We start from the raw sequence: 15,945 nt of genomic DNA, 5'->3' as shown, positions 1-15,945 counted from the left end.
TACAAATAATAACAATCATAATAAAATGGTGACTTTATAGTTCTACTTAGTTATGTTTTTTGAACAAGCAACTCGATAGCTTAATTGGTGGACACATCACCAACTTTCTGCAGTTCTGTAGTACAAGATCAGACCCAGATTCTTACAGCAGTGAAGAGCAACAGCAGCACAAGAAATAGAACAGGCTTCAAGGGCTATGTGGATTCAACATATTGTTAGTCTTAGATAGAGATAAATGTGGTTTGACTGAACAATACAAGCATCAGGGGACAGAACTGCAAAAATAATCCTTTGGTTTATCTTTCTATTCTTTTGTTTTGTGGCGAGTGCAAGATTTCCTTTACGTTATGCAGCTCCATGCTCACAGGCAGTTGTCTATATTGCTTGGCTACCTTGGAGAGACTGCTTTAAAGTTTCCCCGTGATTTTTAAAAGCAAGGATTGCTCTGTGAGGGTCTCTGCCCCCTTTCTTAGCTGAGCCCTAGGGTTCCTGTTTTCACATGGATAGCTTTGACGTCTGATAGCTTCTCATGACTCCCTTGCTCCACTCATAGCACAACCTCGATCATGAGTTTAACCGCACAGCTGAAGGATCACACGACTCCGCAGATTGGCTGTCTAGGGTTAGTTTTAGTTAAAAGTAGCTGTCTTATGCTGACTGCCTCCCACCTCCTGCAGAAGCCACAGGGCATGATCATATGATGGAATTATTTGCAACAGCAGAAATGAACGGAGATACGCCAGATATAACTCTTCTTCATTTCTGTGTATCCCTCTCCGTGCCATCTTACTTCTCTCCATCCATACTTACTTCTCTTGAGGTACAAGGCTTTACAATTATTATTGCCTGGTTACCCCAACCACTACCTGCAGCTGCTCTCCTCCCACCCCTCTGGTCCTTTTGCTCCTGCTCCCTCGTAGTCTTGAATCCATCACAAACCTCCACAACTTTCATCCAATGGGTCAAGTGTTTTGCTTTGATGTTGCCTTAGCCAAGATAAGGAGATAGCAACACACACATTAAAGAACACGCAAAACAGTCAACTACCAAAACAAGACACTCCTTGGATGAACTGCTCCAACATAGAGAAAGGTAGATGATAAACACAAACAGATGTTATTCACACCGCTTATAGCTCGTCTGAAAAGCTCTGCAATCCCACTGTGACAAAATTGGTAGAAGCCTCTGAAGAGACTGAAGTCAAAGGAGTGCATTAGTACTACATCCATTGCTGTGTATGAAATACACTTAAATTGCCCGAGAATACATAGTCATCGAGAGAGACCATCAGCAAATTACTTTGTAATGTCTGTTATGTGTTTTTTCTTGTCATGTAAGCAAGCTCCAAGCACTGGTCTAGCCTGGTACCAGACCTGACAGACTAATAGGCAGCTTGAATCAAACCACCCGCTAGTCATGTCCAGGGATGAATACACAAACCCAGCGGTATTCTGAAGTTCTCTGCCACATCACCGTCTGCAGTACTCCTTAGAAAGGGAGTAGTCAGGAAACTGCCATGGGCATAACTTTTCATGCTGTTTTTTGTCAGTGTAAAACTATGGAAGCCGGAGATTGAGACTAATAAAATCTAGTAGATTAGAAATATCATGTATAAAGACTCCTTTTATAGAGCATCGATGTTTGTCTTCCTTTGCTTTTGTACATTCCTCAGAAGTAATTTGCAAACCCTCAGAGCTTCTTGTGGATCCAACACAAAAGGCTGTGGGTTAAGATTTTCAGAGTGATGCAGGCACTCTGCAGACAGGCTAATATTTCCAAAGAGGCTTTGCAAAAAGACACACAAGGAGACCCACGCAGTTATGTTTGAAGAGCAGTTTCTGCCCTGTCACTTCATCGTACAATGGATTTGATGCTTTTAGGAGCAGCTTTTTCGGTCCATACTCTGAACAAAGCTTCTACTAGCAGCTTCATTACAAAACTGGGCAGCTAAGGTTTTTGTTTTTGTTTTTTTAAGAGTGCGCACTCACAATCCCATCAGCCACAAGAGTCCAGCTATCACCCTAAACTCCATGCAGAGACTTTAGTCAAAGAGCAGAGAGATGTGTAACTCAGGGGTAAAAACAAAAGCACACACACACACAACCCCCCCGCCCGAAACACTGCCACTTGAGTGCTCCAGCGAAATAAACAGTTTGGTGAAAAGGTTAGCAAGCGTTTACGCTAGACATCCATATTTTCTAGGGACTCTGGCAAAGATAAAGCAGACCAAAAGCTGTATTTTCTAACTCAGTGATCAGTCCAGTGATTTCAGCTTCTCACACTATGGATAGAGCGTTTCTCACTGCCGACAAAAATTGACTGTGTACCTTCAAAAAGATGCTGCTGGTGGAGTTTGTCCGGAGCACGTTGCAGCATCTACTCTATTACATTACAGTGATGATAGTCTTAGAGCCTGTAAGACTACTGCTTCGTTCACAGATAACGTTAGCGTTATCTCTAGGCAGCTTCTACACAAAGCTATGTGGCTTGGGCCTTCTAGCAACAGCTCCACATTGGGAAACACCTTGAGGTTCAGATACTTTAATCTTCAGACACTGCACAGGCTACGTATGTAACAAGCTATAGGGCAATATATCCACCAGCAGACAGTGCAAGAAAAATCTCCCTACAAGAAGTAGTTTCCTACTAAATCCTAAGATTGGTTTATGCCCTGAAATACAGGGTATTATATCCCTTGTAAAGCTCTCATTTAATTTGCTATTAATTCTGGAGATTCTTGTTATCCATATCAAATTTCTAATCCTTTTTTCAAATCCCATAAGCCAAGCATTCTTGGCTTCCATGATGTTTTGTGGTAATAAGTTCCAGAGTTTAAGGCACTGCCTGGAATCCAAGCACAGGGCTGGGAATCTGGCATTCCTGGCTCCGCCACCACAGCCACTCCCCGCTGAGTGGAAGGGTAGTAGCTACGGATGATGCAAGAAAGTCCAGGTAGCATCACACATTTAAAAAAAAAAAAAAAGAAAGAAAATTGCAGGTAGGGTGAATAATAGAAAACGTTTAAAGGCTGGTACACGTTTTTCAGGAGTGTCTGCATGACTTCAATGCCCAGGTCATTTGGGTACTTTTGAAGTTCTTACTCATGTTCTATTTCTATAAATTTCTAGTTATTCTCATGTTACACATACAAACGCTGCTCTCTTGAACCCACATGTAGAATGGGATATGGTTTGAGCCTGGCCACTTTCTCTGTACTGCTCATGAGTCTGACAGATCTAGATGAGGACCAGGAAAGCTGTTCCCAATACGTTTCCCTTCCAATTTTTTTTTTTAAACATAAGCATGAAAATCAAGCGTCTTGCCAAGTCTGGCCATCAACAGTGTAAAAGTATTAGTTTATTCTGGTGTTTTTCCCTTCCTCCTAAAGCTGTCATCTGTGGGAAGACAAATTAGTCTTTTAGTTTATGTTTACCATAAACAGCTAAGGCATTTTACTACCAAAGTCTCTAGTCACACCAAAGCCAGTCATCTATGGAATATCCACATTATGACATTTAGATACCACTTTTAAGAAGACAGCCTCCTCAAGCTCCCACTACAGCTGAAGGGGAGAGACAGGTTAACCTGGCAGCAAACCTAAGCAGAGCCTACAATTAGGTGCAATGAAAACTTCCCTTTGTCAAGTGCTGGCTTCCTTTCATTCTAAGGATTCACTGACCTGTCCCCACAAGCCTTCAGGATTTCTGGAAGTCCACGGTCACATCACGCTTCCCAAACTCTTTTCCCGTTCAAGAATCTTTAAAATGAACTCGGTCACGGCAGATGTCTCTGTAACAATGAAAAGTACGGAAAAAACCCTCATGCCACATCCATGCATTAACACGGCTCAGGGAGGCCTGAAAAGGTGCAGCACGCTCTGCTCAGCAGCCCTACCTGCAGCCACTCCTGCTCTGCTTCCTGATGCGCGAGGTTTTTTTGTTTTCCCACAGCAAAGCAAGGAGCATCAGCAGGACCAGAGATGAGTCTGCAACTGCCTCGTCCGAGGAGAGCAATCGTCCCTGGTCGGGACCCGGCGGAGCAGAGCTCTCTTCTCGGCTGCAAGTACAAGTGCTGCTCTGACCCCTCCGAGCCACCCCGGCAGCTCCCCGCTCCCCCTTGCTCCCCGCGGGACGTCAAAGGGGGAGCCGCTCCCGCTACCCGGGACTACAAACTTCGGCCGCCGCATCCCCGCCCGCTGCCGCTCGGGCTCCCCGCTTCGGCGCGGCGCGGCGCGACCCTCCGCGGGGCGCGGAGCCGCGGCCCCCCGGCCCCAGCCCTACCTCGGCGGCAGCCGGGGCTCAGCCCGGCACCCGGCCCCGGTGCGGCGCCCGCGCCTCCGCTGCCGTTTAAATGGGCAGGTTCGGGCCCGGCAGGGAGCATGCGCTGCCGCGGGCGGAGCGGGGCCGCCGGGGGGGGGGGGGTCCGCCGCCCCGGGCCGCCCCCCCCGCCGGGGAGAGCAGCCCCTCGCCCGCGGGGCATCGCGGCCGAGCCCGGGCGGAGCCACCGCTCGCCCTCGGGGAGGGGCTGCCCCGAGCCCCGTTCCGCCGGGGCGCTCACCGTGCGTGGAGCGAGTCCCGCCGGAGCTACTGCCATCAGCCTCGTGGGTTAGCCGTTCAGCGGGGACGAGTCGCTCAACGCGCATAACTTGCATTTTAAAAAAGCCCTGCTCCCCCCTCCCCCCCCGCTTCTTTCTGCTCGAGAATTACCCACAGTATGACTCGTTTCTTGGTTTGTTTGGTTTTACTAATTATTCATTACTTGTAATTGCTTGGATTGTATGCAAATGGATTCCGTGCTATGGGAAGCTTGTGACCTGGCCCCTGGACATTATTCATGGTAGATGACTGCTTAAAATCACATGGCTTGCAAGGGGGAGAGAGAGACAGAACATATATGCTTATAGAGGGAGATCCAGACATTATATCGCTATCTAACTTGTCTGACTATAGCAGAACAGAACCATGAGTTGAGGAGAAATGAATGCTCTTATTCATACATACCGCCCTCGAGATGAGAACCCTTAGAACGAACAGCCTTCCTTAAACATCTGCATCAACAAGTATCTTTTTCTGTGTGAACGCTCATGAGCAGAGGGTAGGAAAAATGAGACAAGAATGCAGTTGACAAAAACAGCTGTTCTTAAATTAATGTTTGCAAATGCTTGGGCCAGTTCTTCAGCTGATAGGTCATCAAAAGACTTGTGCTAGTTTGTACTATTTAAAGATTTGGCCCTCTGTTTTGCAATGTATTAATCCAGCTCTACTAGTTGCAGAAACATTATAAAGACCTAGTTATTTTTAACCTTCACAGGGTCCCTCCTTTGAGCAACTTCGTACCTCTCAAGGTCAAAAATCCCATTTCCATGTCACATTTCAGCTTGGATCAGCAGGATAGTCTTGTTTTCACTGTGAGCAGCTGTTCCCTCCCAAAGTTTGCTGGAAGGACTCACCCTACATGGAAAAAGCAGAGAAGCACCTGCATTTGTTGTCACTTGAACTGATGAGAACTCACTCACTGGGATGGCTGACAAGGAGAAATGACACTGCTGTTTCCTGCAAAAAGTTTTTTGGCACTCCAGATGCAGCTAGGAACTCACTGAAAAAAAAAAAAAACCCCACCAACAAAAAAAATCACTGAAGAGCTACGTTGGTAAAGTGCCAGAGTCCAAATGGGTGGGGAAAACTGCCCCTGTTTGCTAGTGAGGGAAGTTCACAAGCAATTAAATAACTATTAGTGCTGCCTTTTTTTTTTTCTTTTGCACTGGAGCGTATGACTCTCACTAGGTGGATTCCCAAATGCTGTGCCTACACTAAGCTCAAGGAGCTCAGCATTGCAGGGCTCAGCGGTTAGCCTAGCAGCATGAACTTGAGCTTCCTATCTTCTATTCCTAGCTCTGACTCACTGTGTGATCTTCGTTCAGGCACAAGCAGCCAGTTTTAAAAAAGAAATTGCAGGCTGTAGTGGTGGATACTCCTGGACTATCACTAAGAGGAGGCTCTGCTTGTTTCACTGAACGCCACAGTGCGCTGGCACTGTTTCAACAGGCCGGGAGTTCTGCAAAGCTTTGTGAGTCAGAAAGCAAAACAGCAGCTCCACGTATCATCTACACTAACAGGAGACAGGGCAGGTCACAGAGAGTCTTGCTTGTTACTCTCCAAAGTCATGAGATAAACATTTACAGTTCCATACCAGGACAAAAGACCAATACTCCCTGGAGACGGCCTGGGTTTATTCAGAAGTGGTGGTCCAGACCAGAGGCAGGGGAACTTGCATTGTTAACAGGCAGATCACATTTTCTAGATTTACCAGACAGAAAGTGGGTTTAACTATGGCTAACAGCAGGATAGGACAACTGATACTGTGCTACATCAAATACTAGTTCATTCATGCTTCACTTAAATTCCTAGCACGTATGACTGATGCCCTTCAATTGAGGCACTATAAAAGTTAGGTGCTACTCAAATATTTCAGCCTTCCCATCTCTCATCTCATTTTCCCTTTAATAAAGCATTGATAACAATATTTACGCACTCTGACAAGCACTTGGCAACTTGTTGATAAAGGATCCAGTGGTGCGACGTATCTTTATTGCAATAATCTCTTCAAATTCCAGCCAGACACCCTGCCCCTCCGTGGAAAGCATTCATGGGTTCTAGCTGCAGGTGAACACAGCTCTAGGTCCTCCCTCTTCAGCAAGGTATTTTCACACTTAGCTGAAAGCACACCTTCATCTCACCCAGCTTCTGCTCTACAGGACTAGCTCCGTGCTGAACTGCTACATCTTGTACTAGTTCCCGGTACAAGGAGCACAGAGGGAACCCTGAGATCTTCTACGTGGTTTTTCTTTGCACAACTTTTGTCCCTTCCTCTCCATGGCACCACTGCTTTCATCTACTGCCTCTTGCTCATGACGCTCAGATTCTTTGGGACAAGGCCGTGCTTTTTTCTAAGCTGACAGCAAGGTAGTAGTCCTGCATAGATAAAGAAGAAAACAAAAAATGAACAAAAATTACTCCCCCCTGGAGGAATAAGCACTGGAAGTTACAGCCAGAGACATATGTAAGAGAGACTAAGGTGGCAGCACATCACTTGCATAGCTGTACGCAAGCACAAAGTTGAGTTTCATGGTCCGCAACGCAGCAGGGACAGAGAGCTGCAAGGGCAGCTTTTCCCCTGCACTCCCTCTCACCAGCTCGTGCAGCTACAGCAGTGTTTGAATGCTGATTTCCAAAACACCAATGCTTGCCTACAGGGCCTCAGCTGAGGCCTTCCATAGTCATTTCATAAACGTTACCAGAGGGAAAGAAGGCACGTGTCACCACGAGAAGTCAAATACAGCCACGCACTGGTGGAACTTCCACTCCTCCCTGCTCCTTCCTTCCACTACAGCTTTACAGATCTCACATCTACCAGACAACAACTCCCCACAACTGAGCAAGACCTAAAGACTAGGCATTTCCTGAGCCTTCTTACGTGCTCCTGTAACTCATCCACCAACCAACCGAGGATTTCAGAGCACATTACACATTTTCCTGTTGCAGGGCACCATGCTGACAGCTACTGAGAATCCCAGACCTAGTTCCCAGAAGCACTTTGGCAAGGGCCCAGTGGGATCTTTTGTGGAATCAGAAACTCTGAAAATTTAGACCATATACTTGGATACCTAAACATGGCAATAAGAGCCTGACATTGTTGATACTACTGGTTTCAGTAGATCCAGTCCTGGGCTTATAAATGGACCTAATCATTTTGCTGAAGTAGGACTAGAAGGTTCAGAACATTGCAGGATTGAGCCATCACAGGCATCTACAAACTAGATTAATTTATCAAAAGGGGGAAATACAGAGTCAACTGCCATCTCAGCTGCTCATGCCTGATTAGATCATAGCATAGATTTGCCCTGATCGTATCTAATCTCATGTACCCAGCCAAGTGGAGCTCGTGGTATCTGCTAGAATATTGATGGGGTTAGGCACCATCACATGTGGCAAATAAAACAAGGAGCCAGAGAGCAGGAGACTATCTCAGCTTTACCCCGGGCACAAGGTGTGCTGGGACAGCTGTGAGACAGAAGAGTCTGCTCTTCTGCTGCAGCTACACAGAGAGAATGCACAATCCTGATCTCCTCTACAGATCTTAATCTTGCTGCACAGAGGGATTTCATGGATGCTCCGATTTACTCTGGAAGCCACACCAGCTCCAGATTGGTCAAAGGTAGCTTTAAGCCCATTTTGTGCTTAATTGCAGAAAATGCAAGTCCTGAACTTGATTGCAGACTGTTTGCTGACTCACAATGCAAACCTTTCACTCTCTCTAAGCCGAGAAAATAAACCCATCCTCAGCACCCCACCCAGGGAGGTTAGGAGGGACTATTTACAGAGCACTCAGATACCAAGCTGGAAAAGCGTTAGAGAAATGCAAAGTAGAAACATACTTTGGTGGTGGTGGTGTGCTTAGTGCTGTTGCCTCGAGAACAAAGGTGGGAATTCATGCTGGACACTCGGGGCTTTCAGAAGGATCTTTCCCAAGAAGCTAACAGCCCCAGACCTCTCGTGCCAGTTGGGAGTGATGCTGCCAGAAGATGGACTTTGTATAATTGTGTCTAATGCACCTTTAAAGAGAAAAAGCTGCTAGAACAAACAAAAGCAGCGCCCAGCTGCGCAGGCTGTTTATACTTGAGGTAGCCAGAGCCGGCGGCTGCACTTTAGGGCTTATCTTCGCTCTCTTTCTAAACAGGAAATGTATTTTTGTCTCAAGCATTTCGGGAGAAGCCACCAGGCTAAAACTTTCAGAATGTGGGGTGCCAAAAATGAGCATTTCAACTCCCTCATGAGCCCTGAGACATGGTGGGTGGGTACCCAGAACAGCAGGGGTATCGCCTCTAACCACAATGAGAAGAACTTTGCAGGGCCAGCTCTGCTGTGCACCAGGGGTCCTCCAACACGTCAGCTGTAGGAAAATCAAAGGATGTAAGTGGGGCTACCAGATCAGCTCTCGTGCACGCAAAAACTGCCACAGTCAGCATAATTGAGGAGGGAGAATCCGGGGCAGGGAAACTGCAGAAACTGCATTTTCCATGGCAGTAGGGGTTCCTCGGTAGGGGCATTACCTGTGGCTGGACTAGCGCCAGGCTGGACGGTGCCTGCTCCTGAAGACTGAAGAGAACAGCACATGTTCTTGCTTCTTCCTCTCCAACACCAAACCAAAGCTGCAACATCCTACAAGTTTACTATCTCCTTGCTTAGTGCCATCATCCCCAACTAATGGTGCAAGCAGCTGGTTTTCTCTGTGTAAGACTGCAGGGAGAACACTGTATCAGCACTATACTGGCTTTGCACTATTTTTAGTTCCCCCAGTTTTGCCCTAAGTTTCATGATATTTAGTCTCAAAGCACTTGGAGTCATGGATTCAGTGAAGTGGGGTTTTTTGTTTTTGTTTGTTTGGGTTGTGTTGGGTGGGGTTTTTTTTTTCTTTTTAAAAAGATTTATTTCCACATCTTTTGGTTGTGGAAAAAAGGTTGGAAACATGATTGGCCATAAACTGCCAAAACCAGAAGGCAATGAATTTTTTTTTTTAATTGGGATTCTCAAAGCTCAAACCATCTCATGATTTTTGAGACTCTGCAAAGCCTGTCTCATATTGGAAGAGCTGGATTTGGTTCGAGAGATTTTTCTTGTTTGGTAGGGAGATGGGGTCACTGTGTACCACTTACTGGATTCCAAGGCCTTTGCAGCCAAGCAAACAAATTTGCTCCCTCGTCAAAATCCTTATTGATACTGGAATGGCTCCCACTGTTTGCAGCTTAGCATCAATGTTACTGTCCCTGCAGGCAATGCAGAAAGAAAGAAGCTCTCCGTGAAACTGTGTGTATATGAGTGTTGCTAAACTGGGTTTGAAATCCGGGCATATCTGCTATATTTACAGAGTGCAGGACAAACATTTTAGCCTTCCCCCTGCTGTTCCCTTGGCTGCATTCTTAACCTCTGCCTCTTCTAGCCAACCTTCTTTCCCCCGTACACAGCACCACGTGCTTAGTTGCCTTCCCTGCCTTTCAGGATGTAGCCAGAGTTTTGAACTGTGCCACCCGCCAAGCAAGCTGTGGTTGCCCCTTGCCCTGCCAGGAGGGCACCACAGAACCTGGCAGGGAGGGACATCCTTGCTGCAAATGTACAAGGAGAAACCACAACAGCAGCACAAAATCCATACAGCTTCACTAAGGGGAAGTTGGAGAGCAACAACGGCTCTGCTGAATCCTCTTCCCCCCCCCGCCGTTGCTTTGCATTTTTTTTTTGTTTGCTGTCACCTGTGTGTGCAGGTAAGCCCAAATTTCCCCTGTGTAAAAAGGAAGCACAGTTCTGTTTTGGTCCCCTGCTTGACAGCAGCTACAGACCCCAGGAGTGCAGGCTCCAGCTCTCTGAACCTTTAGCTACTGTGAACTTTAATCCTTAGCATTGCACAGCCTTGCCCCTCACACCTGGCCTCTGGCCACAGCGAGCACTTTAACCCTCTGCACCCCAAGGACAGCCAGGCACCACATAGGAAGGCCACTGTAAAGATAAGGATCGCTTTGCACCACCTTACTGTACAGCCTACAGTGCATCCCTGATACCACCCTGCCTCTCCTCCCCTAACACATCACTCCTCACCCACCTCAGTCCTATAAAAGAGGCAGGGAAGAATTTCCTGGCCAGTGCCTTCAGCAACAGCCCAGTAGATGCCAGGTTAGGAAGGGTCCCACTGCCCTCTGATGTAGTTCAAGCTTTCCTCATCAGACTATTAGGTAATTGCTTGCATCCTGCCCACTTCCTTCCCACTCTTACCCTAAGGGGGTAAATTTATTTCACTGCAGCCCAGAGTCACATTGCCATGGGGCAAAGCAGACAACTCTGGTGTCAGTTTACCATTTCCAGCTCAGAGGATAAGATTTGGGGGTCTTCCTTGTGAAATAGCCTAATTTCAATTCAAATCTGTTTAGAGAAAGCTGCCTATGGATTGAGCTCCTTCCCACCCTGCATGTCTGGTACCTGCAACTTAAAAGCTACTCTCTGCCTTGCCGCCCTTTAGTTCTGCTAAGCTAGAGACAAAGCAATGGATTTCTTTCTGGTTTGGGTGCCAAGGAAACTGTCAGCTTCCATTCAGTCTTCAAGCTGTTCCCTGCAACACATTTGCTCAGCCACTTGCAAATGATGCACCCCATGAGCCATCCAGTCAATTTCCCAGGACAGCTTCAGTGACAAGCGCTGGCCATGGGACCCTGGGACATGAGGTAGGTAACAGATGAAACCAGGGGCCCTGGCATGCAAGAGGCTGATGACCTCGACTGAACAATTGCTTACTAATACAAGTCCCTCTTGAACAAGGACAACTAGATGAAAAAGCAGGTCTTGCTGTTTGTTCCAGTTGGGGGCCATCTCATTTCTTTAATGAAATTCTACTTATTTGCAAAGGGACATAAAAAAGTTCCAGTTCCTTGAATAAAGCAGGGCCTAAACAATGAGAAATGCCATCTTTGGTAACAGATCCAAACCCTTTCTCCAGGCAGTACCTAATGCCACAGCACTCAGCTCACACTGGAGGTGTCCCAAGACTCATTTCGACAGTGCCCTTAGCTTTTCTACCCCACTCAAATTTTTTTCTTCCCACCCCTGCTTCTCTCACATAGCCACAACTCCTCCACTCAATGTCCTTAGCTTCTGCATCAGCAAGAATCATGCTGCTTGCATGACAGTTCTCAGCCTTGCCAGAGAGTTTTGCGCAGAACTTGGAGTCAGTTCTTCCAGAGTAATTCTTTGGCTCCATCACAGGCTCGCACACTCCTGGAGCAGATGTCCTAACAAAAACCAAAAAGGTGGTCCTAGGCCTAGATGTTCCCATCTGAGCATAGGAGGACATAGGACACATGGGAGTAAAACAAACAAGAGGGCAAGTTAATTAGCTTGCATCCCAAGAACAGTTTGGGATGTGGTCCCAACAGACAGTTTGTATTGGAGCACTGAGCCTCCTGTGCAGCATGTTGTCTCCCACTGCAGGATGCACAGTGGGATCTGTGAACAGGAATCATTGCTGGAAATGCAGTATTGGGGGCCTTGAGTGTGTGTTAGCGCTCACATCGTAAGATGCTACTCATCTATCACCCTGTGAGGCAGCAGGAGACATGCAAGGCAAGCCAGTAAGGGAGGAGGGCAGCAATCTGAAGAGGAAGAACTTAATTTTGAATGAAAGCCTCATGCACTCTAAAGCAAAGCCACTGATGTGGTCTGAACCATCATCAGTTCCTGAAGGGAAAGCTCTCAAACCTCTGATTTCCAACCTCCGGAAGCCTTGTAAAATCCCCTGGCCCACCTGGTGGCATATAGGGTGAGAGGAAGAATTGCCTCTCCAGTAGCGGAACAGGTATCTTCTAGCCAAGAAAGTCAGATTGCCTAAATGAAACACGCCACATTCAGATGGCACTCGCACTTCTCATCACTGCAAATTGACTTGCAAGATCCTGTTTGTTACCGCAGCAGCCACGTGGACATCCACATGCCCATATGCAGCACACCACGCGCAGATACAAACCCCAACGGTCACAAACCCATTCGCTAGCTTTCAGCCTGCAACACTGAACAAGGCCGGAGCACCCAGCCTGAAGGAGCTGTAGAAAGTGATATATGTCTAAATATACATTTTACAGCCTAAACTGAGATCAGACTCCACCCACGAGGCAAAGAACTATGCATTGATGTGGATACTGCCAGAATTAATAGATTTCCAGGATTATTTGCTCCAGCAGCTCAGCTGTTAAGAGTGGTAATACAGGAGGCTGAGAACTGCCACAATTTGTCATTATTGGGTGAAGCACGAAACCTGAAACAGAAAATCAACTATAAAATATTTAAAGAAACCACCCCAGTCATATTTACTGAAGAAGAAATTTGTCAAACCAGTTGATCAAGAATAATTATCTATGAAACTTTACAAGATTAAAATTTCCCTTTTCTTGACTATTCTGTTATACAATTGATGGGCAGATATTTGCTTCAGGTAAACAACATGCACCCTGTTTATAGCACACAGTGCAAATATTTCCCAGCATGTTTATTCTGAAATACTTGTACTGTACAGATGGGAAGTGATTGCAGAAGACAGACACCCAGGCTATGCTCCTTTCCAAAGCACTGGTTGGAAGCAGCTGTTAGATAAGCTGCATCTTTGCTGGATGATGAATCCTGCCTTAGAGGAACTGAGATACTAGAGATGGAGAAGAATGAGGCCATATACCTGTCTGCAAAGAAACATGAAAGTGATCCTGTAGGACTGGGAGAACCTTGATTCTATTTCATTAATTAAAAAAAAGGGGGGGCATCATCAAAAGAATAATAAGAGAGTTTTCCATTCAAATCTCACAATGACAGAACAGGGCAAACACGGCTATCTCATCTGCCTACCATCATCCCACGTTTCTGTGTCTTCACAGGTCTTGCCCTTCTCTCCCTTCAATGTCTCTAAAAGCTATTTTTCTTTCTGTCACACTTCTCTAGAATTTGTATTGCTATTCGCAGTGCCAGGAGTCAGGAAGGAGGTATTCTAGAACCAGCCAAAGCATCAGCTCCCTTGCTTCTGCTACTCCCAAACGAAATAAAAAATAATTGAGTGTGCATTGATAACTTTGTCATTAATTCACTTCCTAATCAGCCTCACTATCTTAAATCCTAGGGATGACTTTAACCTGAATGTTAAAAATTGTTCCATGATGAACCCTACCAGATATTATTATTGACAATTCTGTGTCACTCCCATCCCCAGCAGCTCAGGAGACTTACTAAGGGGTCACTGGCATTCAACAAATCACTTGTTTAACAAAGGAAGAATGGAAGAATTGCCTGGGGTCAAGACACGCAAACATCATTGGAGACTTTCCCCAGCAGTGGTCCTAGACAGAGTCCCCCCCTTTTTTCCATATGGTAGAGTGAGTACTCAAATTTGACGTAATGAGCACTGTCAGAATGGGATCAACTACAGAGAACGACCTATTACCCCCCCCCCCCTTTTTCCCTTTTTTTAAGGAGCCAAGAAACCTCTTCTGGAGTGGATTTAGCTGTCACTTGCCTTGATTTTTATAGGGGAATTTTTCTCTTGCAGAAGCCTAAACATGAGAGCTGGAAAAGATCAGACAGCCTTGCCACCAGAAGTAACACAGGACTGCTCGTTACCATGCCTTCTCTACAGCAGGGCAGCTCAAAAGTCACCAGCTGGTAGGCCATGGCCACTTCTCAGTAAAATACAGAAGGAACATCTTTAAGTGCTCCAGCTGTGTACAGAGGCAAGACACATGCTGAGAAGTGCACATGATTCAGACAGCATACGAGTCAGCCTCATGAGGACAAGTCTCCTTGAGGTTCTTTCTCCTTTTCCTGACTTTTATACAGCATTTCTCAACTTTTCCACCACATGACCCCCAGCTACAAGGAAAGAGAGCAGCTTCTCTCTCATTCAGCTGTAACAAAAGGGTAGGGCTGCAGGGGTCTGACATTAAGTCTGCTCCTCAGATGGAGAAGATTCCCAAGAACACAAGTAATTTGTTTCAACTGGCTTTCCATTTTTTTTTTTTTTTTGGGTCAGGGTACCTTCAGATATATTCCAATGAGGAATGTTGCTGTAACTAGCAGCAGGTTGACTCCAAGTTTATTATTGAGGCTCACTACACAGCAGGGCAAACTTTGTCTATGCTAACAAATTTTTAACCTGCTGTGCAAGCATAGCCCCCTAGAGCAGATGCAACACATGCCTAGATATGGCATTTCCCACCCCTTCCTTGTTGTAGGTCCACATACTTCAGAGAAAAGCCTGGGGATCAAAGTAAGTTTTGAGAAGTGTTGCAATATCAGTGAGGAAAAGGAGGTTGCAGCTTTTTTTTTTATTTTTTAAAGTATGTTATGCCAACAGCTATTCTGCCAATGCTGCCAGATAGACCAGGTTTATGTTTAAAGCTTGGTTATTTGTTTTGGTGTCAGCAACGCCTTCAAGCATTTAAAGTCTTGGGAACTTTTGTTTATTTTAATTAGTACAGTGTTCTACCATCAGATCAGAGAACTGGTCTCTTCCTTGTTGGGTTTGAACTAAAATGACTGAATGTGCAAAGAGAATAATAATTCCCTACAGCCTACTTCCCACGCTGCACTTGTCAGGCACATTGGTCTCAGTTGCTCTCTTTCCAGCCATATGGGGTACTGCTTCAGGGGCATCTACATAAAGTTGTACCTGGGGAAGCAATACTAAGAGGGAGAGAGTTATCCTTCAGCCAGTCCAATTTGCCAGGGGTCAAGGGAGCTGGTTTCTCCTCCCCAAACTGTCTTAGGGTCCAAGCTGTAACATGGCTTGGGCCTCTTTTACAGGAGACTTCATAGTTTCTGTCCTCACCTACACTCAGCACAGCCCTCCAGCAGAGACCTGGCCAGTGGAAGGCAGAGTCCATGAATTTAAAGCAGACTGAAGACGTATTTCTGGAAAGCAACAAACATCCAACAAGCTCACCTTAGATCTGAGCCAAGATAGCAATATTTAGCACTCATAACAGCTCTCTTTTTCAAAGTGATCTATTCATGTTAAGAATATTTATGTTTGCATTTAAGTCACTTGGGAAAATGAAATATAAGAGGTAACACGTTGTTAAACTCTGCAACTTGATCTTCTGCACTTAAAAGCCCTTGGTGGTGTGGGGAGAAGGAGATGCAAGAGTGAGAAACAAGGACTTGCACCCAAGGATACTTTCTTTTTCCTTTTGGCACTCTTGCTCAACAAAAGAAGGAAATGGGAAAAATGTTTTTAAAAGTCACTTAAGTGGTACTACTCATTTAAAGGTGCAAAAACAGTTTAATGTGAATGAGACTGAAAGAACCTGAGTCACTTCCAAATACGAGACCTAGTTTGCCTTTGAGAAATGTTACCTATTAGTTTAAAACT

General features: G+C 45.9%; 1 protein-coding gene across 3 annotated transcripts in view; it reads right to left on the bottom strand.

Moving 5' to 3' along the window:
- The window catches only part of SLC45A3 (solute carrier family 45 member 3), a 45,870-nt gene that overhangs the window by 23,503 nt on the left and 6,422 nt on the right, over nucleotides 1-15,945 (bottom strand). Inside the window, exons 1-3 of one of the 3 annotated variants that reach the window (XM_075521852.1) lie at nucleotides 4,281-4,363; nucleotides 3,895-4,056; nucleotides 3,680-3,789 (exon numbers count right to left, since the gene is read on the bottom strand). The exons of 1 other annotated variant lie outside the window; for it this stretch is intronic. The gene's annotated coding sequence lies outside the window, so the exon portion shown is untranslated. Of the gene's footprint in view, nucleotides 1-3,679; nucleotides 3,790-3,894; nucleotides 4,057-4,280; nucleotides 4,364-15,945 lie in introns of those variants that run through there. One more of the 3 variants, XM_075521853.1, reaches the window with a different exon arrangement.

The sequence above is a fragment of the Mycteria americana genome, chromosome 20 (assembly GCF_035582795.1).
Source record: "Mycteria americana isolate JAX WOST 10 ecotype Jacksonville Zoo and Gardens chromosome 20, USCA_MyAme_1.0, whole genome shotgun sequence".
NCBI lineage: Eukaryota > Metazoa > Chordata > Aves > Ciconiiformes > Ciconiidae > Mycteria > Mycteria americana.
Note: the sequence above shows the minus strand (reverse complement) of the source record. Positions and strands in the feature narration are given on the sequence as shown.